Raw genomic sequence first — 27,189 nt, forward strand, 5'->3', positions numbered from 1 at the left:
ACTGTACAAAAATGTGAAAACTCGAAGTGCATGTTATAAATAAAATCGATAGTGGCATGTAATTAGAAAAATTAATTTACACGGAAAGTACAATTTCTGCATTAAACGCGGGGATCCAAGATGGCCGCTGTGCATTCGTTCTCTTGTCCGTGCTATGAAGCCTGCTATTCAATGTGGTATTTCATTCATGCTTTATGGTGCTTGAACCTAGGTGACGCTGTAGGACAGCCCTAAAGGGAACTGTAGTGAGCGGGCTACATAATTCCTTCCACAGGAGGAAAGTGGTTCAGCTGTGCGCTGCACGTCGCCTTTTGCCAATCAACGCTTGCTTACTGTGCCTGTACCTAGTATCAAGAAGAATGTGTTCTGCTGCCGCATATATGGTAAGGCGATGATGCTTTGAAGCCAGACGGCTATCATTTTAAAGATATGTATTTATTTAATGCAGTTTTATATAGCGCGGACTTTACCCAAATTTGTCAGAGCGCTTTACAATAGAACCAAGTACGTTACAGAAGGAGATTAAATCACTAACAAGTTATAAATGCAATCGGGATAATTAAAACAGTAAAAATAAAATAAGAGTTGCCAAAATTAGGTTAATACAGGTCTAGAATACATATTTACAACGTTGAGCTCAAGTGAATGCCAAGCGGTCCTGAGGCTCATCAAAAAGGGTTGAATTAATCCTGGAAGTGTCTTTGGAAGAGAAGAGATTTACGAGATTTTAATGTAGAAGGGACACATATCTCAAGAGCACATTTGGAAGTCAGGTTGAGAATTCGACTCACCTGTTGATGAGTGTTGCAGCGTGACCTCTCTATTCTAGCACTACCTGAAGCTCTGCTGTGTCCACAGCACTATCTGGCAGCATAAAGCTCCTTCACCACAGGGTGGCCTCATCAGCCCGTATAACAAAGGGTAAAGCTACTCTGCACATTGAGAAGTTATGCTAGACTCAGATGGGATGTCATATTTTCCACATTTAATCAGGACGTTGCATGTCATTTGCCAGTTTTTAAAAAAAAGATTTTGGTGGTGTTATTAATTTTACATCTAGAGCATTTTTAAAAATCACTTTAACCATTGCCACCCTATTGTTACATAATATGGGTATTTAGATAGTGATTTCCATCCTATTTGCAAGACCTAAAGTGTTTTTCTAGGTGGGTCATTTGCATTATTTATATAGTACTTTATACCACTGGTGAGGCTTGTAGAGAGCTCGGGTTTAAATCTGGTTCCTCTGAGTGCACGGCTTTAAGGGCTTGTGAGACCCCTTTCGGGTGAGCCATGGGGCCCAGGACAAACAGGGGCTACTGCTCCTCAGCCATGGTGGCTGAGGTCATTCGTCTCTATGTCCCGTTGTCCGCCCTACTATGGCTCTACAAACTGGCTCGAGTACTAACCCTTCAGCACTTGACTCTCAGGGGTAGCGATTGCTTGTAGTCAAAGCCTTCTATGGGGAGATACAGCTGCTTGTAAAACATGGGTGTTGCAGAAAAGAGTGAGACTAGATGGAGCTGTGCTCGAGATGGAGCTGTGCATGCATGTACAGACCTTATTTTGGGTGGGCAGTAGCATATAAAAACCACAGCTGATGTGCATCGGTAGTATTAAATGGAGTCTACCTAGGAGAGACAGTTGAATACTCCAGTGCTCAAGCTCAGAACTAAACAATCACCCAGCGGCGCAATAATTGCATGCACAACCCAGTGCTTACTTTACAAAAAGGAAGTCATGTACACACTTAAAATGCAGTACTTTGCAGCACAACTAAGTTACAATTCTATGCAGTGCTTGGGCTACTCCGCCATTGTAATCTACTCCCCTTTTCCTTTCCCTTGGGTGTCTCGCTCCCTTGGCTGGACTGACTAGGTCTCTTCTCCCCTGTGACACTGAGGCATGTATGAAGGCTTAGGTGCATATTAATCTATGGTCAGTGTTACCACTCAGTTCTTAGCATGTGTTTGCTATAGTCACCACAGTTCGAGCCTCAATACTCTGACTTTTGGCTTCCGGCAGGGACCCAAATCACACATCTCGCGTAAGTCCCGCTTCTGGGAGGAGATACTCTGGCTGGCAGTTATACCTGTAGTCCAGCAGGAGGTAGCAGCAATGAGGTAGCAGGAGCTTCAGTGCGACGTCCTAATTGACTCTGGTGGACCCTATTTTGGGTCGCCAATTAAGTACAACAGGCAGACCTCAGTGGCGTAACGAAATTTGAGCCCCCCCCTGCAAAGTACATTGGGGGGCCCCACGCTCTGGACCCAGTCAAGAGCTCTCAAGCCCGGGGCCTGACGTCCATGCACAGTGCCGGAGGGGGCCGCCCTGCAGGTGCTAATGTTATGCTACTGCACAGGGACAGAGGCATGTATTTCTGATCCACCTGTAATATAATTCATTTTCATAAATGCTTTAGATCGAGGATCCTTGTAATATGGTATTTTTGCCACATATTGTTTCTCAAAATCCGTTGGGGCATACCATAAATCTTCCTTGACTTTGTCTTTCAGTCTAATCTAGATTTTACCAATGTTTCTAGTGCAAAGTGCTTCAAAATGCAGTGTTTGATTCTACTTTGTCCCTAACATTCTTGGGAGAACCCCAAACCTTACTTCAAAACATTGATTAAATCATATTTCTTTTCACAAATTTCGCAGTTTAATTGTGCACCTAAAAAAGTATTTGCGATTGCCACAGATTTCCCTAGAATGCAACTGAGGGACAGCAGGACACAAAATCTTCTATAACGTTGTTTAAGCGCCATCCAGTTTTGACCCAACACACTGGGCAATTGTGCTTACAAATGCATCATTATCACAAAATAGGTAAAATAATAACAGGCCACTATCCAAAATAATAAAATGCTTTACACATGTATTATCGTTCTATGTTGTTAACTATTTTAAAAAATCCAAGCTGAGAATCACCCTTCCATCTTCTCCTGACCCCCCATTTAATTTGGTGTTGCTGGCGGCTATGCTCCCCAAAACCTACAGTCCTGGCTACGGGCATGTACGGAACCTTGAGGCCTCGGTATCTCATGCGTCTCTAACCTTGCTTCTTGAACCCTCTGTCAATCCACTTCTGTCTAAAGCTTGAAGCCCCCCACTGTACTTCTCCAAGCCAGAAACCTCCCACTTGCAATCCAGAAGGCCTTGCATACCCCATGCCTATCTCCAGGCTAGTCTTTGACTCTGTTCTGCACGTCGCTAGATGTGCTTCCCAACACCACGCATGTCCCATCACTACACTGCATAAGTTACTTAAAACAGAGAACATATGCCTTATTTATACACACCTTATGCAAAACGAGCTCATAATTCTTGGGGCTGGAGTTTACATTTGCATTTCTTGTCCAAAATAAAAACATCTGCTATGGGCAATTAAGATACTGGAAGCTCTGGCTATGCTGTAATAGCCATCACACATTGCAAGTGACTTCAAAGCAAATGGAGAGGCGACAGGGCGCTTGTGGAGCACAGTACACACACGTGCATAGCCAGATGCACACAATTGCATACAGAATAACTGACTATTCATTCCCTCAAACCAGAAATTGCCAGCCTCCAATGACTGACTCCCATGCCTCATGCAAAATTAACCACTACGTCTCGTGCAGATTTAACCACCCGTTTAACATCAGACTGCTTAACTAGTTGTATGTATGTATGTATGTATATAATTCCGAGGGCTTCTCTATCTACCTTACTGATGGGCTGGAGAAGGATTTCAAACTTTCCTCATATTATTCTAAATCCAATACTTCAAACAATTTACGCAGACAGACATAGTTGCCTCTAAAGCAGCTAACCTACAATCGCCCGGGACATGGGGTTGGTAGAAGGGCTATATGATGCTTGAAATTTAGTTTTACAAATGGGGCCACTTAAGCATTGTTGCTCTTTGGGTGGATGGGTTTTAACACCTCCTTCGGCAGTAAAACACCTGAAGTTCCACCGAGTAGTTGATGTGAAACCCGAGCAGTGGTTAATGACATGTGAATGTTGTGGTGCACATTGCCGGTACGTTTGCGCAGGAGCGTAACTAAAACTAACCGGTCCAAAATCTAGTCAGTGAGTGTTCAGTGCTAAGGGGGCCCCTGGAGCGAGGGCCCCCACACTGCAGGGGCTGCGGGGGCCTTTCTTATGCCCATGGCAGACCTTTGGGTCAAAGGTCATAGTGGTGTGAGGGCGGTCACTGCAGAGTCACGGTAGCAGCTGTATTAAATGCATTGGGCAGTCTTGAATCATAAAGGTGGATGATGTATGCTGCTACTCAAGGTCATGTGGGCATGTAGATTTAAGGCCATCAGATTTACGTACTAGATTTAGCTCACCTGTGAACAAGGCTATCACAGCTGAAATGCATCAGGGAAAGGAAATGCTGCCTCTGTGTATTTGAATAAAGCTGCTGTTTTACAGACTTGAACCCTCGATATCTCTTCCTGTGTTGTGGTTTTAAAGGACAGGAGACTCCTTGCCTGTTCAAACGAGGCAGCCCTGCAGGGACGGGGGCTCCTAGCAAAGTGGAGAACTGTGCTTGGATATGTGTATATATATATATATATATATATATATATATATATATATATGCCATATTTCTGGTAATTTGAGGCACTTATATTTTATGAGAACCTCTGTGCATACAGCTGCAGAGCTCGAGCTCCTCTTCAAAGTAGGCGTCAAGAGCATTCATGTTCCAGATGACTCAGGCAGCAACCACAGCTGTCAGCTCTTGATATTATTATCTGTAATGGAACAGCATTCCACTTTTTTTTAAATGTAATTTATTTTGTAATGTGCACCATCACTGATAAACTAGAGTTTTTAAACACAACATAATACCACACACCTCCAATGATAATGGAATACATATTCCAATAGCTATGTCTTCAATCAATGAATCAGAGGTTCTTGTAGAGTACAGCTTGACACCCCAGAGGGGTCTCCAGACGCTGGGTGGGGGTGCGAGCCTCCTTCGGAGACGTGGTGGTCGAAGAGCCAAGTCTCGAGCTGTTTCCTGTAGTCGTTCAGGGATGGGGCTGTGTGGAGGTAGAGGTGGAGGTCATTTTATAATTTTGCAGTGAGATAGGAAAAGGAGCGACCTCTGCAGCGGCTGCGACAGTTGTGGGCCAAGGAGAGGGTGGAAGACCGGACGTCTCTGGTCGGTTGTTGGAAAATGATGCGTCTGTTGATGTAGGCGGTCCGGTTCTGTGGAGGGCTTTGTAGGTGTGCATGAGGAGCTTGAAGAGACATCTCCTCTGGGCTGGGAGCCAGTGGAGGGCTCTTAGGTGCAGGGTGATGCTGGATCTTCTGGGGAGGTCGAGGGTGAGTCTGGCTGCCAAGTTCTAGATGGTTTGGAGGCGGTTCAGGAGCTGTTTGGTGGTTCTGGCGTAGAGTGCGTTTCTGTAGTCGAGTCAGCTGGAGATGAGAGCTTGGGTGACTATCTTCCTGGTTGAGATTTGGATCCATCAGGAGACCTTGTGGAGGGTGTGGAAGCAAGCAGAGGAGACGGAGTTGATCTGTTGCTTCATGGTGAGATGGGAGTCTAGGATGATTCCGAGGTTGCGTGTGTGGTCAGTAGGGGTGGGTGCGGGCCGAGTACGGAGGGCCACAAGGTGTTGTCCCAGGGGGAGAGCATGTTTCCAAAGATGATGACCTTTGTTTTGTCTGAGTTGAGTTTCAGGCAGTTGGTCCTCATCCAGGTGGCGACGTCGGTCATGGTGGTTTGGAAGTTAATTTTTGCAGTGTCTGTGTCTTCTTTGAGGGATAGGACGAGCTGGGTGTCGTCGGCGTAGAAGATGATGTCAAGTCCGTGGGTGCAGGTGATGTCTGCCAGATGTTTCATGTAGGTGTTGAAGAGGGTGGGTTTGAGGGAGGAGGCCTGGGGAACGCCACATATGATGTCCTTGGGTGCGGAGGAGAAGGGTGGAAGGTGGATCCTCTGAGTTTGGCTGGAGAGGAAGGAGGAGATGCAGTTGAGTGCCTTGACCTGGATGCCTAAGTGGTGGAATCTGGTGACAAGGGTGTGGTGGGAGACGGTGTGGAAGGCTGCGGAAAGGTCAAGGAGGATGAGGGACGCTGATCCGCCTAGGTTGAGGAGGCATCTGATGTCATCCATTGCTACGATTAGGGTAGTCTCAGTGCTGTGGTTGGGCTGGAAGCCTCTTTCGGAGGGTTCCAGAAGGTTGTTTTTTTCAGGGTAGACCGTGATCTGGTGGTTGATGGCTTTCTCCTGGACTTTGGCGGGGGAGGAGAGAGATGGTTCGGTAGTTTTTTAATTAGTTGGAGTTGGCTGAGAATTTCTTCATTAGAGGTTTGACCTCTGCGTGCTTCCAAGCATCTGGGACAGTGGCTGTGGTGATGGAGGTACTGAGGAGTACTGTGAGGGGGCCTCCGATCGCTTCTCTTCCTAAGTTGTAGATGTTGTGGGGGCAAGGGTCAGAGGGGGATACAGAGTGAATGGAGTTCATGAAGGAGGCGGTGTCTTCGGCCGAGAGCAGCTTCCAGTCGTTGATTCGGTGGGGGTGGGAGGCATTGGATAGGGTGCGGAGGTGGTTGAGGGTTGTGGTCAAAGTTGCTGCAGATGTGAGATCTTACAGTGAAAGTAGTGTGCTATAGTGTCACAGAGGGATTGGGTGGGTCAGATTGTGTTCTCAGTGGCGAAAGGGTAGGAGAATACTCGGACGATGTTGAAAAGTTCCTTGGTGGTGTTGGTTCTCGCTTCGATCCGGGTATTGAGGGCTTCTTTCTGGGTTTCTCTGAGCCGGTGGTGGTAGCTGTTGAGGGCAGAAATGAAGAAGTTGAGGTTGGCAGGGATTTTGTTGGAGCACCAGTGTCTCTCCAGTTTCTTACAGTGGCGCTTGAAAGTCAGAAGTTCTGGGGTGTACCAGCTTGCTTGATTGGCAGGTCTTCTGCTGTTCGTGCTTTTCTGGTGAGCGATGGTGTCGGCAGCAGAGGAGATCCAGTTGGAGAAGTTTTGTGAGTTGAGTTTGAGGGAATCCACGGGGCTTTGTCTCGCATCCTTGAGGGCAGCTGTCCAGAGGGGTTTGGTGACTTTGCTCCAGGTGCATCGAGGGAGGGAGTGGTGTCTCGTCAGGGTTCCAACGGGCCATCGATGGAGAAGTGAAGAATGCTGTGGTCTGTGCAGTTTAGTTTGTGGTGTCGGAGAAGTTGGTGTGGTTGCTGGTGGAGAATATGGGATCCAGGGTGTGTCCTACGCTGTACGTGGGGTTGGTGAAGATTTGAGAGTGGTCACTGATGCTCATGTTTTTGAGAAGCGTGGTGGTGTTGATGTCATTAGGGTCCTCAAGGTGGAAGTTCAGGTCTCCCAGGAAGATGTAGTGGGTGGAGTCTATAGCCAGGGGGGCAATGAAGTCTGGTATGGCGCTGCAGAAGCTGGAGCGGGGGCCTGGCAGTCTGTAGGCGAGGGTACATCTGATGGTCGTTTTGGGTTTGATCTGGAAGTTAATGTGCTGCATGACTGGTGTAATGCTGTTGTCCAGGGCTCTGCAGTCCCTGTGGATGATGGTGATTCCTCCGCCGGGTCTGTTGGAGCGGTCGTGGTGAGTCTTCTTGTCTGGGGTTTGTGGCAGTGGCTATACAGGTGCGGTTGCTGGGATGAGCCAGGTTTAGGTGATTAACATTACGTCAAGGCCGAGGGCGGTTATGCTGTCCCATATTTCTGAGGTGTGTTTCCAGAGGATCTGACGCTGAGTATGAGCAGTGGAGCTGTGGTCTCTGGTGGGATGCATGTTGCTGGGTGGAGGTGTAGGTTGTGCGGTTTATTAAGTTGCAGGAGAAGTGGCAGTGGTGGCAGGTGAAAGATCCTTCCGTGGTGCGTGGAGAGACACTGCTACAGTTGTTCTCTCGTATCTTGGGCTCAAGGTTTCAGATTTTGTCTGAGGAGTATCGTCGACGGGCTGAAGGACTAGGGGTCCTGGCGCTGGGCGCGGTCCAGACGCAGACAGGCACCTACAGGCTTGCCTTTGGCGCGCTGCTGGCAGCCTCCATTAAGTGGCCCTGGGAGGTTGGAGGGGCAGACGGGATGCGAGAAGGCAGGGGGTTGGGCGGGAAGATGGCACGGGGAAAACCGTAGCGAGCCGGTATGTAACCCCAAGGACGCAGCGACAATAAACAAAACAACACCGGCCAGAAAACAACAAAAGTGATGCACAGGCAACACTGACAAATGAACAGTGAGAGACTTGCAAAGGCTAAAACGTAAACATAGGCAATAATTCCAAATTAAGACTAAGCAAAATTAAACACATGCAATACTACGAATTAAGGCAGAACAAAATTAAACACAGGCAATAATTAAAATTAAATGGTGTAAGGAACTCGCCACCTGCGAAGGTGGGAGAACAGCACCCGGACCGAGGTTCGAACTGGTGACAACACAGAGCAGGAGGACAGGGCGGTGTTTATCTGTTGGAAAGCTGCAGAAGGTCGCTGGCTATTCCCCTGTCTCTGTCTTAAGAAGCTTTCTGTATCTCTGGTGATTTTCCTCCTTTCCTAGGGCCATAGGGAGTTCCAGAGTTTGGAGCTGCGATAGAGAAAGATCTACAACTCCATTTCTTAAGTCTGTATTTGGCATAAGAGAGGTCAAGACTATTTGGTGCTCTCAGTTGTCGTCTAGGGGTATATTTCTGGAACTTCTGAGGCAGAAAAGGTTTATTCTCATTATAGCATATTATGTAGTATTTGGTCCGGTTTTGAATTTGAATTCGCTTTGCGACTGGGCGTCAGAGAAGCTGGTTCTGTAGGCTGACACATGATCAGATATTCTCAGCTGGAGCTAGATGTATCAGAGCCAATCTATGCTCTTGTTAAGTAGGCTGAATTATATGGAATCATCGTAGTCTAGCTTTGCTTGTGTGTAAGCATTGGCCTTGGCGACTTTATGAGGGAAGGTCAGAAAAAGAAACTGAAGTTTAGGAGTTAAAAAAAAATATATATAAAAATACAAGATTTAGCTACAGAAATGATTTGGGGTTACCTAGTCAAATTGGCATCTAGGCTAGTTCTCAGGTTGCAAGCTTTAAATATATATATATATTCACTGAAAAAACCATAGGTTTCACACATGTTATAGTTAGCGGAAATTTTACTGATAAAAAACCAATGAAATTCCCCCGTTATAGTTAGTGCAGGCAACTATAACTCACGTGACCGCAATCCTCTGCTGATGCTAATACTGTATTTAGACACTAATTTGCCCATGTCTTCTTCCATACATTTTTAGCTATACATATATTACAAATATTTTTTTTTCATAAAGACACATATGTCATCAGCAGAAGATTGCGGTCGCGTGAGTTATAGTTGCCTGCACTAACTATAACGGGGGAATTTCATTGGTTTTTTATCAGTAAAATTTCCGCTAACTATAACATGTGTGAAACCTATGGTTTTTTCAGTGAATTTGCAAGGTTTTTTAAATGCTAATTCCTAACTATAACGTGTGTGAAACCTATGGTTTTTTCAGTGAATTTGTACGGTTTTTTAAATGCTAAGTTACTTTACGCCATTCGTGGCGTGCGCGCCCACTTAACGCAGTTCGTTCCGTGCGCGCACGGTGCGCTTCGCGCACCGTGCGCGCACAGTGAGCACGCGGTGCGCTTTGCGCACCGCGCGCCCACTTTACGCAGTTAGTGCCGTGCACGCACGGTGGGCACGCGGTGCGATGACAAAGCAAGAAAGCACGTCAACAAATCTGTTTCTGCTTTCCTCCGTGACTATGGTATGGGTGCCATTTACCACAACAACTTGCGTTATGACATGCAAGACATTTATAGAGGAGATGGTGTGCACTTCAATGATGAAGGGAACAGAGTCTTCCTCTTGAACCTTAGACTCTGCATCGGTACTTACTTGTAGGTACCACTAAAAAATCATTTCATAAACACAACGGCTCTTTTTAGAGCCCCCTAATATCTAAACACTTAAATCTGATTTTCATTTTTTTTTTTTTTTTTTTTCTACCGTACGCTTACCGTAAGCTTACCGTACGCGTACCCTGTGATTTTTTTTAAAATCAATAAATGTTTTCTTTGTACTTTACAGTCCTTCTTTGACCCCCTCACAAATGTAAGGGGGTCTGTAACTCTCCTCATTGCCCCCTTTTCTTGTTTTCACTCTTTTTTTTCTGAGTGAAATACACAAAATGGCGGCCGCCGCTTCCTGGTTTCGGCCGATTCGAATGTTTACTAAGATCTAAGAGCCAATCAGAATCGCGCTCGCGCACGCCACCGTACGCTTACGGTAAGCGTACGGTAAGCGTACCGTAAGCGGGCTCAGATATATATATTGATTTAAAGGCTATTTTCTCAGAATCTACTGAACAGATTTACACCAAACCTACAAAAGGCACTTCCTTGACCTAGGGACTACCTCTCTGCCAAATTTCGAGTAATTCTGTTCAGCCGTTCGGGCTGTAGCTCGTTCTAAAGGTCCTATGGAAAAATGCATGGGGAAAACGCGTTTTGGGACCCCCCTTTTATCTCAGCCCCCGCTTGACGGATCCCCCCGAGACTTTCAGGGTAGGAGCGGGGCGTAGCGCCCCACCTATTTTGAGAAATTCGCGAGGATTCATCGACCGGCGCCAAAGTTATTCAAAATAGAATGTTGAGGTTTTCCTATGGAAAAGGGGTCCTAACTATAACTATCTACTGGCAACTGCCAGTAGGTAATATATATATATATATATATATATATATATATATATTGTCCAAACAAGTGCCCAAAAGCTTAAGGACGCACACAACACCAAATGTGAACCATCCGGTTTATTTTTCAAAAGGAAACTTGCATCTTCATTCCAGTGTAATTAATCCTTTAGCCTGACGCGTTTCGAGGCTCCAGCCTCTTACTCATAGGCAGCTATGAATGTCTCACAGAGAGCTCTGATTAAATAATTAATTGCATGCTTGACCCCCAGTGGGCCTCGCTGAGTGCGCTTGCCATTTACTGCATGCTGGGACTTGTGGTCCCATTCAGAGCGAATCTCACCCTCCAGTGGGTTCTGTTTGCACATAATATTTCCTCCAGTAGGCCCCAGAACGATGTGCAGTATTAATTACACTGGAATGAAGATGCAAGTTTCCTTTTGAAAAATAAACCGGATGGTTCACATTTGCTGTTGTGTGCGTCCTTAAGCTTTCGGGCATTTGTTTGGACATCAATTGACACGGCTGCCCTGCCGTGGAGGACAGCACCATCCCAGGAATTTAATGGAGAGGCTGCGTGGTATGAACCGTGTCTACACCCGTCTTTGCAGCACAGCAAATGAGGTAAATTAAACCTGCACATCGTTCTGGGGCCTACTGGAGGAAATATTATGCTTTTAAGACATGAATGTGCAAACAGAACCCACTGGAGGGTGAGATTCGCTCTGAATGGGACCACAAGTCCCAGCATGCAGTAAATGGCAAGCGCACTCAGCGAGGCCCACTGGGGGTCAAGCATGCAATTAATTATTTAATCAGAGCTCTCTGTGAGACATTCATAGCTGCCTATGAGTAAGAGGCTGGAGCCTCGAAACGCGTCAGGCTAAAGGATTAATTACACTGGAATGAAGATGCAAGTTTCCTTTTGAAAAATAAACCGGATGGTTCACATTTACTGTTGTGTGCGTCCTTAAGCTTTCGGGCATTTGTTTGGACATATATGTATATATATTTATTGGTTTAATAAACTGTGATCTTTAGTAGCATAGTACAGAGTATTAAAATACTGAGTATTTCCAACATGTTTAAAACAGAGCCTGTTCCAAATCCAACAGAAACACCTCACCAGCACTGTCTAGCCTATAATGAGTAAAAACTCCTAAGTATCACTGTGTCAACTTAACAGAGTACCTAAGCAGAAGTAAAAGAAAACTGAGAATCAAGAATAAAACAAAAAAACTAGTGATCCTCTTTAGGATTCAATCATTAACCAATGTATGGTGATATTTCATTTTGCTAGTATCAATGCAAGGTCGGTGAATCTACTTGTTATCTTACTGGGTTTCGATCTAGGGACTACCCGAATTGACGCATTACTGGTTCGTGTGTGATATTTCTGTCAGTTGGGGCAATGATGGTGTTGATGGTGTTGATTATTTGCTTTCAATAGTCTCTCAGTTCTGTGCACCCCCATACCATGAGGAAGAAATCCCAATCATCATCATCATCATCATCAAATCTTTATTTCGGCCACCAGGGCCATAAAAGAAAACACTGTTCATCATTACAAAACAATAAAGACAATTAAAATTACATTAGTACAATTTTTAAAATCGTCCAGCATTAAACTCATTTAGAAAGACTTGATGTAACGCATGCGGGTAAACCACATAGAAGTTAAAAATGTTGCCACCGCAAAGACTACTGGAGGGGAGAGGTCCGTTTTCAATATTCTAAATGCGGGAGCACAGTGACTAAAACCCATGTTTTTAAGAAGGGGCCGAAGCCAGTAGTTCCTTGCTCTGCGGTAGGTCGGGCAGAAAAATTTGATGTGGAGATCCGTTTCCTCAGGGAGTAAACATATAGGGCATTGAGCAGAGTGGTTTGAGTGTGCCCAACGTGCTGTGTAGGCCCTTAGTGGCAGTGTGTTATATCGCCATTGCATAAAAAGTTTCCTCGTTAGGGGGGGACCCATATCATCATAAATAAGCTCTAAATGGAAGGTATCTTTGAAGCCCAAAAAGTATGCTGTTTGAGAGCCCTCGCGGGCGCTTGAGATGGAAAGACTCAGGTGATACTCATAGTAGGCCTTGGAGAGAGACCCTCGTGAAATCTTTGGAAACGCCTGTGCCGGATCTGACCACAATTCCGGTCTACCGAGTGCTTCACAGGTACGTTTGATGTAGGTGAACCATGGAATTGAAGTACTTTTGCACAAACGCAGAATCTCCACCAGTTCGGCTCTATATTTCCAGAGATCCTGAGACGACCAGATTTTACGCCAAAAGGTCAAGGGTTTAAGACCGAGGACCTCTGAAATCGGTCTTAGGCCCAGGTCCAGTCTAAGCGGCATAAGTGGAGTACTAGTCGGTAGTGCGGTCAGCCGTCTGAGAAAATCATTCTCCGTTGTCTGGACTTTCTGCCCCATAGTGTGACCCCATAATTCAGCTCCATATATCACCGATGCTCTTGCTTGGGTTTTATAAATCTGCAAGCGGGGCGCGAACGGCCTATACGTTAGACCCCTCGCCATCCTTGCAATACCCCCCACAAGCTGAACGAGCTTCATATTCATCTTGGACAAGTGGGGGTCCCATGACATGAACTGGTTTAGGACCACCCCTAGGTATTCAAACGTGAATACCCGTTCAAGCCTGACTGTCCCAATAGAGGGCGGTGCTCGAGTTCTGGAGGGTGGATTGAAGATCATGTATTTCGTTTTTGTGGCATTGATCTCCAATCCACGGTCTGTACAAAAACGCACAAACCCATCCAGGACTCTCTGAAGACCCATGGGAGATTTAGAGAGCAGCAGGGTATCATCCGCAAACATAATTGCGGGAACCCTGCTGCCATCAAGCTTGGGAGCGTCAGTGTTACTCAGCTGGTTGAGGAAACTTATGACCCCGTTGACAAAGAGGCAAAAGAGAGTGGGTGCGAGAACGCACCCCTGACGAACCCCCCTGTCAACGGGGAAAGCATCAGACAGGGAACCATCCCTACCAAACCTTACCCAGGCAAAATTCCCATGGTGAAGTCTCTTCAAGATTGATAATATGTCAGCCGGGACCCCTAGGTCCATTAGGACTGCCCACAGCTTGTCCCTTGGGACCAAATCAAAGGCAGCCCGTAGATCCATGAAAATCGTGAATAAACTGCCGCCCTCGAGAAGGACCGTTTTCCAGTAGATAAGGTGCAAACGGAAAATTTGGTCGGTAGTCGAGATCCCCCTCTGGAACCCTGCCTAGTATGGACTCATAATCTCATTAGCTTCGATCCAGTCCTGAAGGCGATTCAGCATGAGTCTACCAAAGATCTTCTGGGAGACATCAATTAAGCTAATAGGTCTGTAGTTGGCCGGAAGCAGAGGGGAGCCCTTCTTAAAAATTGGGACAATCTCTGCACCCAGCCAAGTACCAGGGATAGCCATGCCTTCAAGGATGGCATTAAAAAGGATCGTGAGATAGGGCGCCCAAACATCCGGCTCCTGTTTGAATAGGTCACCTGGGATGCCATCCAGCCCAGGTGCCTTCCCGGATGCCAGGCCAATCACAGCCACACGCACCTCATCGACTTTAAGAGGAACCACCAGCCCTTCTTGATGTAAAGTGGAGATGGTACTATTTGGGACATCCTGTGGCGACTGATAGAGGGACTGAAAATGGTCTCGCCAGACCTTTGGTGAGATATTGGAAAGTGTGGCCGGGGCCAGCTCCTCTAAGCCGGAGTTGACACAACACCAAAATTTGCCCGAGTCAGCTCTGGCTAAGAAAGTAGTCAATCTTTCCCACTTATCATGCTCCCATTCCCCTTTGGCGTTAGTAATTAGGGTTTTGTAGGCTACTCTTCTTGCCCTAATATCCTCTTTGTCCTTACCCACTTTAATGGAAAGTAAGAGATCGGTTTTTGCCTTCCGGCAAACTTTATTATACCATAAGGGATGGGGGCTTTTCCTGCCAAGCCTCTTTATTTTTTGAGTTAGGCATTCTGAAAGGTGTTTAACCAGATCAACATGGATCTGTCCAAGTTGCATAGAAATAATCTGGGGAGCTCCTTCTGTTCTAAGTGCCTCAAGCTTTTCAAAAATAGTAATGACCTGTGCGTAAAGTAGAGGGACCTTCTCTTGGTGTGAGACTAGATGTTCCCATTTTACTCTACGCCTATTGTTAGCGAGAGCCAAAAGGTTCTCCTCTGCAGTCCCTAGAATACCTCTCGGGTCCAGTCCAGGGTGGTCATAGACTAGTTCGAGGGCGTTATGATCACTGTCCTGCCTAGATAGAACGCTAAAGTCCCTTACACGTGTCCATGAAGACAGGGGGACCATGACATAATCTATACGGGATTCGCAACCCTTTCGGTTGAATGTACATCTCGAAGGGATGTCCGACTTTAGCCTTCCATTGCAAGCTCTGAGGCCAAATTTCAGGGACAGGGAAGTGATTTGTAGAACTAAAGGGGAGCAAGCTCTTGCGGCCGGAGCCTGTGTGGGGGGAATGGACCACAGGAGATCTTCTTCCGAGGTCAGCCCCTCTAATATACCTGGGAGGGGCTCATAATGACAATTTAAATCGCCACCAATAATAAAAGGGATGTCCTCGGGAATTGTTTCCAAGACCGTAGCTAATTATGCAATAGTGGGCGATTCCTGTGCAATGCTCACTGGCCGTGCATAAATATTGACCAGGAGAAGATTGTAGGAATTAGGCCATTCCAGCAATACCGCTAGAATGTCTTCTGAATCGGTTGGAAAGATAGTGGCCTTACAGCCCAGATCTATAGCCACCCAGATGGCTAGACCGCCGGACGGGCGGCCCCTCCCCCCCCAGGTCGCATGTACTGAGAATGTGGCGAAGCCAGTATGTAGGACCTCTTCTCTTGCCCAGGTCTCCTGGAGGAGGCAGATATCTTTGCCCCCTATAAAGGAGCTCCAGGCCGGGTTGGACCATTTGTTGGCCAAGCCCGCGACATTCCAGGATAAAATCTTGAGGGGAAACAAAGCAGCCGTCACGTTTTGAAATTCTGGGCTGCGTGCCTGGTCTGGGCATGACTCCAAGTACAGGTCAGTAGAAGAGTTAGGGATTTGAGCATTGCTGCCCATAACTAGATTGGGCAAAGAATAAGTAGTCCCCTTAAAACCATCTGCATTTAGATGATTAGAATGGTGCTCCTGTGCAATTAGAATATCAGAAGGCAGAGGGGAGATGGAAGAAGAAGTTTGGTGCAAGGCTACACCACCCCCCCGAGTGGGTGGTCAATCCACCATATCTAAAGGGCTAAACCTGTTGTATGTGCGTAGGTAGTCGTAACAAGGGGGAACCGCAGAAGGGGGGTCCCTACTGAACCCTTGGCCGCCCCGCTTCCCTCCCCTACCAACCAGTGCCCATCGTTCTTGCTCCTGGGCAAGCAATATATTCGGATAAAAAAATGTAAGTGGCTGGGGTAGGATCAGGGATCCCTGGGTGTTATGGGGCCAGTTGCAAATATGTGCCACCGTCCGGGGATCACGAAAGTTGATCAATACACAATCTCCCTTGGTAAGTTTGGTGGTAGACCCCAACCATGGAACCCTCCTCACCATGAGAACCTCGCTGTAAATGCCCTGGGGTAGGGGTCTATTTTGAGAGAGCCAGTGGATGACCTTATTTCTTAGGGCATCAACTGGCTCCTTGGCAAAAGGGCGAAGTTCCGGGATACCAGTTAAAACAACGATATATGGAGCAGCCTCCGGGGGCAAATGAATTGGGCCACAGCCAGTATCAGTGCCTCGTGTCCCTAGTGTGGGTTCAGATCTCAGCCCACAGGAGTTGGAATCAGTGGGACAAGGTGTGGGCAAAAGTTCAGGTATATGCAGAGTAGATGCGGTTTGGGTGCCTAGCTGTGTGGACTTGGGCGGAGAACGGCCTTCCTTCTCGCGGGTGATTTGGGGATTGCTTACATGATGCTTCTCTGTTCTGGGTGCTTCTATGAGTGATTGAATTCCCTTCTGAAGATTCACTAAAGAAGTTTCTACTAAAGCCAAACGGTCCAGTAGTGGCAAAAGTAGGTTCTTCAGGAGAGAACTAAGATCAGAAGTGAAATGGCCGGCCCCACACGATATTGGATTGTGTCCCAAAGATATATGGGCGGGTATATCTATGGGGTCTGACCCTGTTTCGGTTAGACTTGGTTGATTGGATATGATCCTCAAATTGGACTTAAAGATCTTAGACTTTTGCCCTTTGTTGATTTGTGCATTTCTTTTCCTCTTCGAGATTGCGCCCTCTCGCTCTCCCTGACTGGATAGTTTAGTTGGGGGGTTGCTACAGTGAGTGTTAATCTGTTCTAGAGTTAGAGGGGGCCTTGGTGGTGGAAGGGAAGAAATGCTGAGTTCAGTTGAAGCTGAAGTATCAGAGTCAATGTCAAGAATAGGCGGGATAACTGGCTCAGGGATGCCCGAATCAGAAGCAACAGAAACTACATTGGGATCCTGCGCGTGAGGTGGAGAGATAGCCTGAGCGAGGGGACCCACTGAGGATCTTCTTACCCAGTCGATCTCCTGGGAAATGCGTCTTTCCAGGACAGTAATCTCATCGATGAGCAAAGAACCCGCCTTGGCGAAGTACATATCTAAAGTGCCAGAGGCAGCTCCGGCGGCGAGTGCAGATTTGCTTCTGGTTTCCCTGGCAGACATGGGTGCGGTCAGGTGCAGAGCCTTAGGGGCCCCTTAATTAAAGCAATAAATAACAGTAATGGGGCCCTGGGCCTGGCTCGCCCGTTCTCGAACGGCCTCAAACGGCCCGCTCTTTGCCCGGTCTTCGCCCCGGACTGCGACCCGCACGCGTCCCGCTGTCGCGGTAGTGGGCGTGCCTTATGTGGGAGGGAGGGGAGGAGCCGGGAAGAGGTGCCAGGTGCGATGTCCTAGAGCACCCTGGGCCTCGCAGTCCCAGCCGCGGGAGTCAGCCTTTTCTGGATGAAAGTCACAAGGGTCCCGATATCCCCGCTGTCCCTCCGACGATGGAAAGCTCCACAGCAACAACCAGGTAAGAGTCCGCGCCTGCGAACGGCTCCCGCGAAGCGGGGGCCGTGAGGCGTTATCAAGGGAGGATAATCAGGGGGAGGAGCCGGGAAGAGGCGCCAGGTGCGATGTCCTAGAGCACCCTGGGCCTCGCAGTCCCAGCCGCGGGAGTCAGCCTTTTCTGGATGAAAGTCACAAGGGTCTCGATGTCCCCGCTGTCCCTCCGACGATGGAAAGCTCCACAGCAACAACCAGGTAAGAGTCCGCGCCTGCGAACGGCACCCAATCTCCCTCTTTGCATTTGGGGCATTGCGCACCCGATTCAGGGTACATCCTGTTAAGCCTCTCAGGGCTCATGGATGCTCTATGCAAATAAAAGAAAAGGATCTAATTAAATCTTGGGTTCCTAGATATCTTAGGGATATTTATCAGTATCCTTATTCACTCATACTCACTAATTTGTTTGACTAAATCAGTCACCTATTTGCTCTAAGCTAGTTCAAGATGCATTTTGTGGGGGCACTGAGCATTCCATATGACAGTGTGATAGCTGCTTGTTTGCCGCTAATGGAGTAGATCCTTATGATTCATGAGCGCTTCATTGCTTCGGCTTCTGTTGTAGGCTTCCTGTGAGCAGAATATTTAGGTACGAAATCCATTGTGTTGTGCTCTTTGAATAACTTGGGGCCTATCTCCCTGGCACAAACTCAGCAAGCTCTGCTTCAATAAAAATCTTGCTCCCTCCACTCATCGAGGCCATCCAAATCTATTTAGGTTAGCTGCAGAAACTATTACTGCAATACTTAACAAGCTTTTTATGTCTTTGGTGGTATCGCTGATGTTCCTTCTTGTTGGAAGAGGGTTAAAGTTATGCCTTTTCTTAAAAAAGCGTCTGCAGATCCTGCCCAATTATTGTGCCATCTCTCTGTTGCTGGCTGTTACCAAAATGCTAGAAAAGGTTATCAACATTCAGCTCTTCAACTATTTGGAGGCAAACAACCTTTTTCATCTTATGCAATCACTGCATAGCACTGAAACTGCCCTTCTTGAGGTGATGCAAGCAATCAATTTGTTTTGGATGGGGATAAGAGTACCGCTTTGATTTTCCTCAAGCTGTCTCCGGTCTTCCATACTGTGTCTCACTCTTTTCTATTGCATTGCATCGTATGGTTAAGCTAGGAATTGGTGGTTAAACTTATTGCTGGTCTAAATCCTTCCCATATGGGAGAAAACAGGTTTGCACTCTATTCTTCGCCTAGGAAGAGGCTTGTCTTTGGAGTGCTACAGGGCTGTTCTTTGAACCCAACTTTATTCAACATATAAATGCCCCCCTTAGCCAAACGTATTGAATCACATGGCCTTGTGACCATTTCATATGGTAATGATTCTCAACTGCTCCTCTTCTTTAAGCATTCTTCCACACTTAAAGCTGCATCTTCTGTTGCTTTCCTGAAGGATGTTCTACATTGGATGCACAAGAGTTGCCTACAAAGCAATGCTGATTAAACTCAGATTTTGCTGTTTGGGAAGGTCAGTGATCAGTGGACAAACAACAGTTGGCCAGGGTATTGCGTCCCCCCACTCCCGTTGCTAAAAATTTAGGACTGGCCTGCTCTGGTCAATTAGGATTTTGTTTACATCTTACCTCTAAAGGCATGCAGAGCAATAGTGCATGTGTTGATAACATCATGGCTGGATTATTCAAATTGCCTATATTTTACAGGATTAGAAGACCTCAGGTGGTACAAAATCCAGTGGACCGTCTCATGTTAGACATACCCAAGAGAGAATCAGTTACTGGTTTCCTTAGGGATTTACACTGATTCCCCATTAAGAAAATAATTTTGTTCAGGTGGCAACATTTCATCTATCGGGCCTTCTATAAAAGCGGTACTCTGTATTTGAACTCTAGGACGGTACACTATAAACCATCCAGAACTCTCCGCTCATCTTCGACGCTGCTTGCAGAAGTACCTAGATTCCACCTGACCAGGTCCATTGGGCATTCTTTCTCAGAACTTGCCAGCAAGGCATGGAATCAGCTCTCTCTCCATGCCGTTTCACTAGAATCGTTATTTAAGAAAACTCCAGAAACATTTCTCTTCTCTCTTGGCTCATAGGCCAGCCTGTGAGCTTGCCTGTACAGATGTAGCACTGGGACACCCTACAAAGATACCCCTTCTGCATGAGAGTTTCTCCTCTCTCCATCGGGCAGCCGACTTAATTTGGGTGACCAATTAATATATAGCTCTTAATCAGGAGCCGCTAATCCCACTTCTGACACCAGTAGACTCAGTTTGGGCAATGCATCACTGTGCCAATTCAAGCCACAGATTATGTCTAGTAAAATGGAGTCTATTTCCTGAAAGATTGTTTTTGGATATTTTGAGTGATAGCTTTGTAAAAAGATGTAGTAGCCTGGGTAAAGTGACCATTTCTGCCAGGGAGAACCTCCCAGAGACAGATAGGGGTAGTGTTACCAGAAATTTAAAGAACCTTTCATGGCTAAAACAGCTGACCTAAATCCCATCTAAAAGTTTTACTTCAGTTCTATAGCTGTGGACCCCCATCTTCATGCCAGACTGTAGTCTAGTTTGTCCTCTTTCTACTTATCTTTCTTGCTCTCCACTAGGGTATAGCCATTGGCGCATAGGATAAGCTCCAGACAGGCCCCAGTTGATTAATTCCTGAGATGTTTCCAAACTGTTCTATAGCATTGATAGAACGCGGCACATCTGGTGGGGGGCGCTGGGTGGTTGACGTCTCATGGGGACCCGATGTGCCATTTCTAGGGTGAACTACTGTGTGAGCTTGTCATGTGCTGCCATCAGCCATATCTAGGGTTCAAGGAAGGCAATCATGTTTTGCCTTGTATTAGAATAGTGGGAATACCCACTATTCTAAGATTTTTCCGTCTGGATCTATCACCCCCCCCACCACCCGAGTCATCTATCCTTCATTTCATGTATTTAACTCTTTTAGCTAAGTCCTTGATCTGCTCCGCATTACCTATGCAGTTTTCTGTTGCTCCGCTATAGCCTTTTCTACTTTTGTGACACTGTCCACCATTTTCCTGTGATCATCCTGCAGCAAGTTCAAGTCAAATGCAAAAGTGTCTTTTTTAAGTTTTAGCGAGTCTGTAGTGGAGGCTATAGCTGCAAGTATTGGATCAAGCTTGTCTTCAGCATAGTCCGTTTTGACTTCACATTGATGCAGTGTGGAGCCACCCACTTTGAGCGCAGTGTAATGTTCTTCTGACCTGTGTCATCTCTTAGCTTGGAAATTCTCCTCATTCTGATACTGGGATAGGAAGGCTCAACTAGGATCCTGTGTCGCCCTCTCTGCTGCTGTGCTCCTTCTCTCAAGAAAAGTGCTGTCTCCTCTGCAGTGCTGTGAAGAAAAAAAGGAGGCGAGGGGGAGAGGTACTCAACCTCCATATGGTTGGCTGCGCTTAGGCGGGGTTTTGGTACGAGGGTCAACACAGTTCCAACTCTGCTGCCTGTGATGCGACAGTTGGTGCTGATTCCATTGAGTACTGTGAGACCGGCCTCGTGGCGTGGGCCCTCCCGACCAGCAAGTTACCCTACAACCACGCCGCACCTCGTGGACACGGCCTTCCGGCTCCCGTGGGCCAACATCCCGAGGGCCGACCAGATCCCCAACACGCATGCCCGGCCGAGGGAGAGAGGAACCCCCCAAGCCAGACCGAGAGGCGCCGACCCGGTCACACCTCTGGTCTCTTCCCCGAGGGAGGTTTCGATCGACCACCAGGCCCCCGGTGAGCGGGCGCCTCACCTGCTGGGCGTCTGGAGTCCCTCCCAGACCCACCTGAACAGATCAAGGGGCCGAGCGATAGGAAACCCCATCACACCGCCCCCCAGGCACCAGACCCCTCTCCGTGAGGACTCCGGACTTCAAAGAGGAGGGGGAGTATAACAAGGGGGGCTGACGGGACGGGGGGAGAGAAGACCTGGACTGACGAGAGCCTGCTGACTTGGTCGCGGCTCGATCGCTCCCCGAACAGAAGAACGCTACCCGAACTCTGAACCACCTGATCCCTGCGGACGCTGTCGCGGCTCCCCGAACTCTGAACCATCTGAGCCCTGCTGACGCTGTCGCGGCTCCCCGAACTCTGAACCATCTGAGCCCTGCTGACGCTGTCACGGCTCCCCGAACTCTGAACCATCTGAGCCCTGCTGACGCCGTCGCGGCTCCCCGAACTCTGAACCATCTGAGCCCTGCTGACGCCGTCGCGGCTCCCCGAACTACGAACCTCCGGTGCCTGCTGAGTGACTCGCGGCCCGCTCCTCCAAGAGAATCGGCAGAGATTGCCGAGAGAAGCAACATCCCCTCAGCTCGAGGATTGAGAGCTGTGCGCCGGATACCTCGCAGAGACACTGATTCAAAGACTGTCCCGCTACCCCTTTTCCCCTCTTCACGAGATCGCTGCCGCTTGTGGCATTAATTCTGCACCTGCCTGCCGGATCATAAAGATCCCTGACAACCACCGATAAAAGCATATTATCTTACTACGAATTACTGTGTGGTGTCCCTCTATCCGAAGAAGAGTGTAAGTGCAGCGTGTGCGATCCTAGGTACGAGACCCTTCCAGGAAGGGCCTCCCTGCTCTTGCTCGGCCTATCTCTGGGTAAGGTGGGCCTCCGGGTGGTCGGGAACGCATTCCGCAGCCTCCCCGGGGAACGCCTTCCAACATTTGGTGGCAGGCGATGGGATCCGAGCCAACACCTAGAGATCGTGCAGTAGACGGCTTACGCACTACCAAGAAGAATGGAAGGAGAAACTTCCCTAGGTGCCACAGGCACCAACCCAAGCACGGCATTCCAAAAGGACCAGTTAGAATCTTATACGCACCGAGAACTGAAACAATTTTGCAAAGACTTTGGAATCGCTACCACCGGACTAAGCACGAAAGAGGACTTCCAGGGGGCATTAAAAACCTGGGTCGAGGCGGAAACTCCCCGGACACAAACAGAAGGAGAGCCTCCCAACGAACCACGAAGCACCCTGGGGAGGAACGGCGCCCCCGAGGGGGCCTATCCCCAGAGTAACTAGCGGACCGAGAAAGAGGTCGCAACCACGAACTAGAACTAGCAAAATTAAAAATCGAAGGAGAGCTAAAACTAGCTGGAAAAAAACTGGCGGTGGAACAATTACGCCTACAAGGAGAACTAGAGGAAAAGAAACGACAGAGAGAACACGAAGAGAAAAAACTCCAACTAGAGCACGAACGTAGCCTAAAAGAAATCGAGCTCAAGGCTAAGAGGGCGGAGGCCCGACCCTCGGAAACCCAACCCATCTCCTCCACCGTGGAACCAAAGGTCCACATCCCCAAGGATGTGGTGAAAGAATATTATAAGAACGACGGTATTCAGCAATGGTTCAAGGCCTACGAAGTCGCCATGACCTCCCACCGAGTCCCGCAGAAAGACTGGGGGGCTGGGCTGTGGGGCCGGTTCCTGAGCGAGGGGAAAGATACCCTGCTGGACCTGCCCTCCACGGTGATGAACTCCTACAGTCACATGAAAGAGGCCCTAGTAGCCAGATATGGGCTCACCCCTGAAATGTACCGGCAACGATTTAGAGACTGCAAAAAGATACCCGGTACCACCTGGGTGGAGTACGTGAACTTTTACAGCCGGGCCTTGGACGGTTGGATCAAGGGCAGCAAGGTCTCCACCTTTGAGGAGCTATTCGACCTGATCGCTTGGGAACACTTGGCCGCTAATTGCTTCGTAGAGCTGCGCCAGCACCTCCTGGACAGCAAACTCACAGACCCTCGAAAACTGGCCGTCGAGGCTGACCGGTGGGTGAACAACCGGACCTCCCGGGGCCCCGTGGGAGACTACGGTCGCCACAGTCAGGGACCCCCCGCCAGAGGGGCGGAGGGAATCAAGGCCGGCAAAGGGAGCTCCCGGGGGGATCCCCGCTCAGCCCTCCCAGAGGACAATCTCCGCCCTTTCCAGCTCCACCTCCGGCCAGCACCGGGCCACCAGGGAGGCTGGGGCCCCGAGTGAGGATCACCTGTTTCCGCTGCCAACAGACCGGACACTATGCCAGCGACCCTCAATGTCCCCTGTACCAGCGGACCGCCACAACAACCCCGCCGGCTCGACAGATGGCCTCCGTAGCCCTGGGGGAAGAGATGGAAGACTCCGAAGAATGGGAACCAGCCGCCATGGCCTTGGTCTCCCTAAGGGACCGGGAGATGGTCCCCGGAACGTCCCTGCCCGCCAACACGAAGAAGTACCGACAGCAGGTAACGGTCAATGGTCACCGCATCGAGGGCCTCCGGGACACGGGGGCGAGTGTCACGGCGGTTCATTGTCACCTGGTCTCCGAAGATCAGATCCTGCCTGGCGCATTTTGCCCCGTCATATCATCAGACAATTCCGAGAGCCTCTGCCGGATGGCCCTAGTCCCCTTCGAATGGGGGGGAGTCACCGGCAAGTTAAAGGTGGCAGTCCGAACCTCCCAACCCGTGGACTGCCTCCTGGGCAACGACCTTGAGAATTCCCCGTGGGGACAAGTGGAACGAAGAGCCCACCTCGAGATGATGGGCCTACCCGAGTGGGTATGCGCCACCACGCGCTCAATGACTCTCCGGGCGCCTTCCTCCGAGGGGGGAGAGGCCATGCCGCTAAACACCACCACCATCCCCGAGATGCAGAATACACCACCAGAGGCCAACGACCCCCTTCTGGACGAACCGACCGCTCCCGACGAAGGGTCAGTGCCTTCCGACCCCGAAACCCTGACCAAACTCGAGGACTTGCCAGAACTGGCCCAGTGGCCCTGCGAAGGGGGCCCCTCCCGTGAAGAGTTCTGCCGAGAACAATCCACCTGCCCATCCCTCATTGGACCCCGACAACAGGCCGAGGCACAAGCAGCAGGCGACCGGACTGGCACCCACTGGGTATACTGGGAGGACAGCCTCCTGTACAGCGAACAGAAGTCGGCCGAGTTGGGATCGGCCCGGGTACTAGTGGTACCCCTACGCTTCCGAAGTCTCCTCCTGGGCCTGGCCCATGATGTACCCCTGGCCGGACACTTAGGCCAAGATAAGACCTACCAACGGCTCGTCACCCACTTCTATTGGCCCAAGATGCGAGCAAATGTGGAGGCCCACTGCAAGTCCTGCCCCACGTGCCAAGCCAGCGGAAAGAGTGGGGGCAAGCGCAAGGCTCCGCTACAGCCCTTCCCCGTCGTCAGTACCCCTTTTGAGCGGGTAGGAATCGACATTGTGGGACCGCTGGATCCCAAGACCGCCCAGGGCCACCGGTTCATCCTCGTCCTGGTGGATCATGCCACCCGTTACCCCGAAGCCATCCCTCTCCGCACCGTGACGGCCCCCGTGGTAGGCCGAGCCTTGATGGGGATCTTCTCCCGCATGGGGTTCCCCCGCGAAGTCGTGAGTGACCGGGGTACGAACTTTATCTCCCGATATATGAAGTCCCTCTGGCAGCAGTGCGGAGTATCGTACAAATTCACCACCCCGTACCACCCCCAAGGAAACGGCCTCGTCGAGCGCTTTAACAAAACACTGAAAGGAATGATCATGGGCCTCGAGGAACCCCTACGCCGGAGGTGGGACGTCCTCCTCCCATGTCTCCTATTCGCCTACCGGGAGGTTCCCCAAAAATCCCTGGGATTCAGCCCATTCGAACTACTATATGGAAATCCCGTCCGAGGACCCCTGAGCCTGGTCAAGGAGGGGTGGGAAACAACCCCCCGGGGGACCCCTCCGGATGTGTTCCGATACATCTTGGCGCTCCGCAACCAGACCCGGAAATTCAGAGAACTCGCAGAAGTGAACCTCGAGGCTAGTCAAGAAGAAATGAAGCGCTGGTATGACCAGAATGCCACGCTGGTCGAGTTTCAGCCGGGCCAACAAGTCTGGGTCATGGCCCCGGTGAGACCCTGCGCTCTCCAAGATAAATGTACCGAGCACCTCCAGCACCTCCGTCAAGTCCTGCTGGCTCTGCGCCGGGCCGGCCTCACCATCAAAGCCAGTAAATGTCAAATTGGGCACGGCTCTGTAACATATCTGGGGCACCAGGTGAGAAGTGGGCAGGTCGCCCCTCTCCAGCCGAAGATCGACGCCATCTTGTCCTGGGAACCCCCCGCAACCCAAACGGAAGTCCGGGCCTTCCTGGGCCTCACCGGCTACTACCGGAGGTTTATTAAGAACTATGGCAGCATCGCAGGCCCCCTCACAGAACTAACCTCCAAAAAACACCCCAAGAAAGTACACTGGACTCCCTCCTGCCAGAAGGCGTTCGACACCCTAAAGGCCGCCATGTGCGCGGCCCCAGTGCTCAAAGCACCCGACTACGCCCAGGAGTTTGTGGTCCAGACGGACGCCTCGGAACACGGCATCGGGGCAGTCCTCTCCCAGTTCGACGACAAAAGGCATAGATCGGCCCATAGCCTTCATCAGCCGAAGGTTGCTGCCCCGGGAACAGCGGTGGAGCACAATTGAAAGAGAGACCTTCGCAGTGGTCTGGGCCCTCAAAAAGCTACGGCCCTACCTGTTCGGAACACACTTCCAAATGTGCAAACAGATCATCGACCCCTGCGGTGGTTGATGCAGATGCGAGGGGAAAACCCCAAGCTGCTACGCTGGTCCATCTCCCTCCAAGGGATGGATTTCACTGTGGAACATCGCCCCGGGACGGACCACGCCAACGCGGACGGCCTGTCCCGATTCTTCCGCTTCAGCTAGGAGAACCCCCAAGTGGATGGGTAGTTCTCCCCGCCTTTCAGCTGGGGGGGGGCACGTGTGAGACCGGCCTCGTGGCGTGGGCCCTCCCGACCAGCAAGTTACCCTACAACCACGCCGCACCTCGTGGACACGGCCTTCCGGCTCCCGTGGGCCAACATCCCGAGGGCCGACCAGATCCCCAACACGCATGCCCGGCCGAGGGAGAGAGGAACCCCCCAAGCCAGACCGAGAGGCGCCGACCCGGTCACACCTCTGGTCTTTTCCCTGAGGGAGGTTTCGATCGACCACCAGGCCCCCGGTGAGCGGGCGCCTCGCCTGCTGGGCGTCTGGAGTCCCTCCCAGACCCACCTGAACAGATCAAGGGGCCGAGCGACAGGAAACCCCATCACACCGCCCCCCAGGCACCAGACCCCTCTCCGCGAGGACTCCGGACTTCAAAGAGGAGGGGGAGTATAACAAGGGGGGCTGACGGGACGGGGGGAGAGAAGACCTGGACTGACGAGAGCCTGCTGACTTGGTCGCGGCTCGATCGCTCCCCGAACAGAAGAACGCTACCCGAACTCTGAACCACCTGAGCCCTGCGGACGCTGTCGCGGCTCCCCGAACTCTGAACCATCTGAGCCCTGCTGACGCCGTCGCGGCTCCCCGAACTCTGAACCATCTGAGCCCTGCTGACGCCGTCGCGGCTCCCCGAACTACGAACCTCCGGTGCCTGCTGAGTGACTCGCGGCCCGCTCCTCCAAGAGAATCGGCAGAGATTGCCGAGAGAAGCAACAT

At 49.8% G+C, this 27,189-nt stretch overlaps 1 long non-coding RNA gene across 1 annotated transcript in view; it reads left to right on the forward strand.

Annotated features, from left to right (window-relative positions):
* Window positions 1-267: 267 nt before the first annotated feature.
* The window catches only part of LOC146783874 (uncharacterized), a 124,250-nt gene continuing 97,328 nt past the window's right edge, over window positions 268-27,189 (forward strand). Inside the window, exon 1 of the long non-coding RNA XR_014970957.1 lies at window positions 268-383. This is a non-coding gene — a long non-coding RNA (uncharacterized LOC146783874). The remainder of the gene's footprint in view (window positions 384-27,189) is intronic.

Source organism: Triturus cristatus, chromosome 11 (assembly GCF_964204655.1).
Source record: "Triturus cristatus chromosome 11, aTriCri1.1, whole genome shotgun sequence".
Taxonomy (NCBI): Eukaryota; Metazoa; Chordata; class Amphibia; order Caudata; family Salamandridae; genus Triturus; species Triturus cristatus.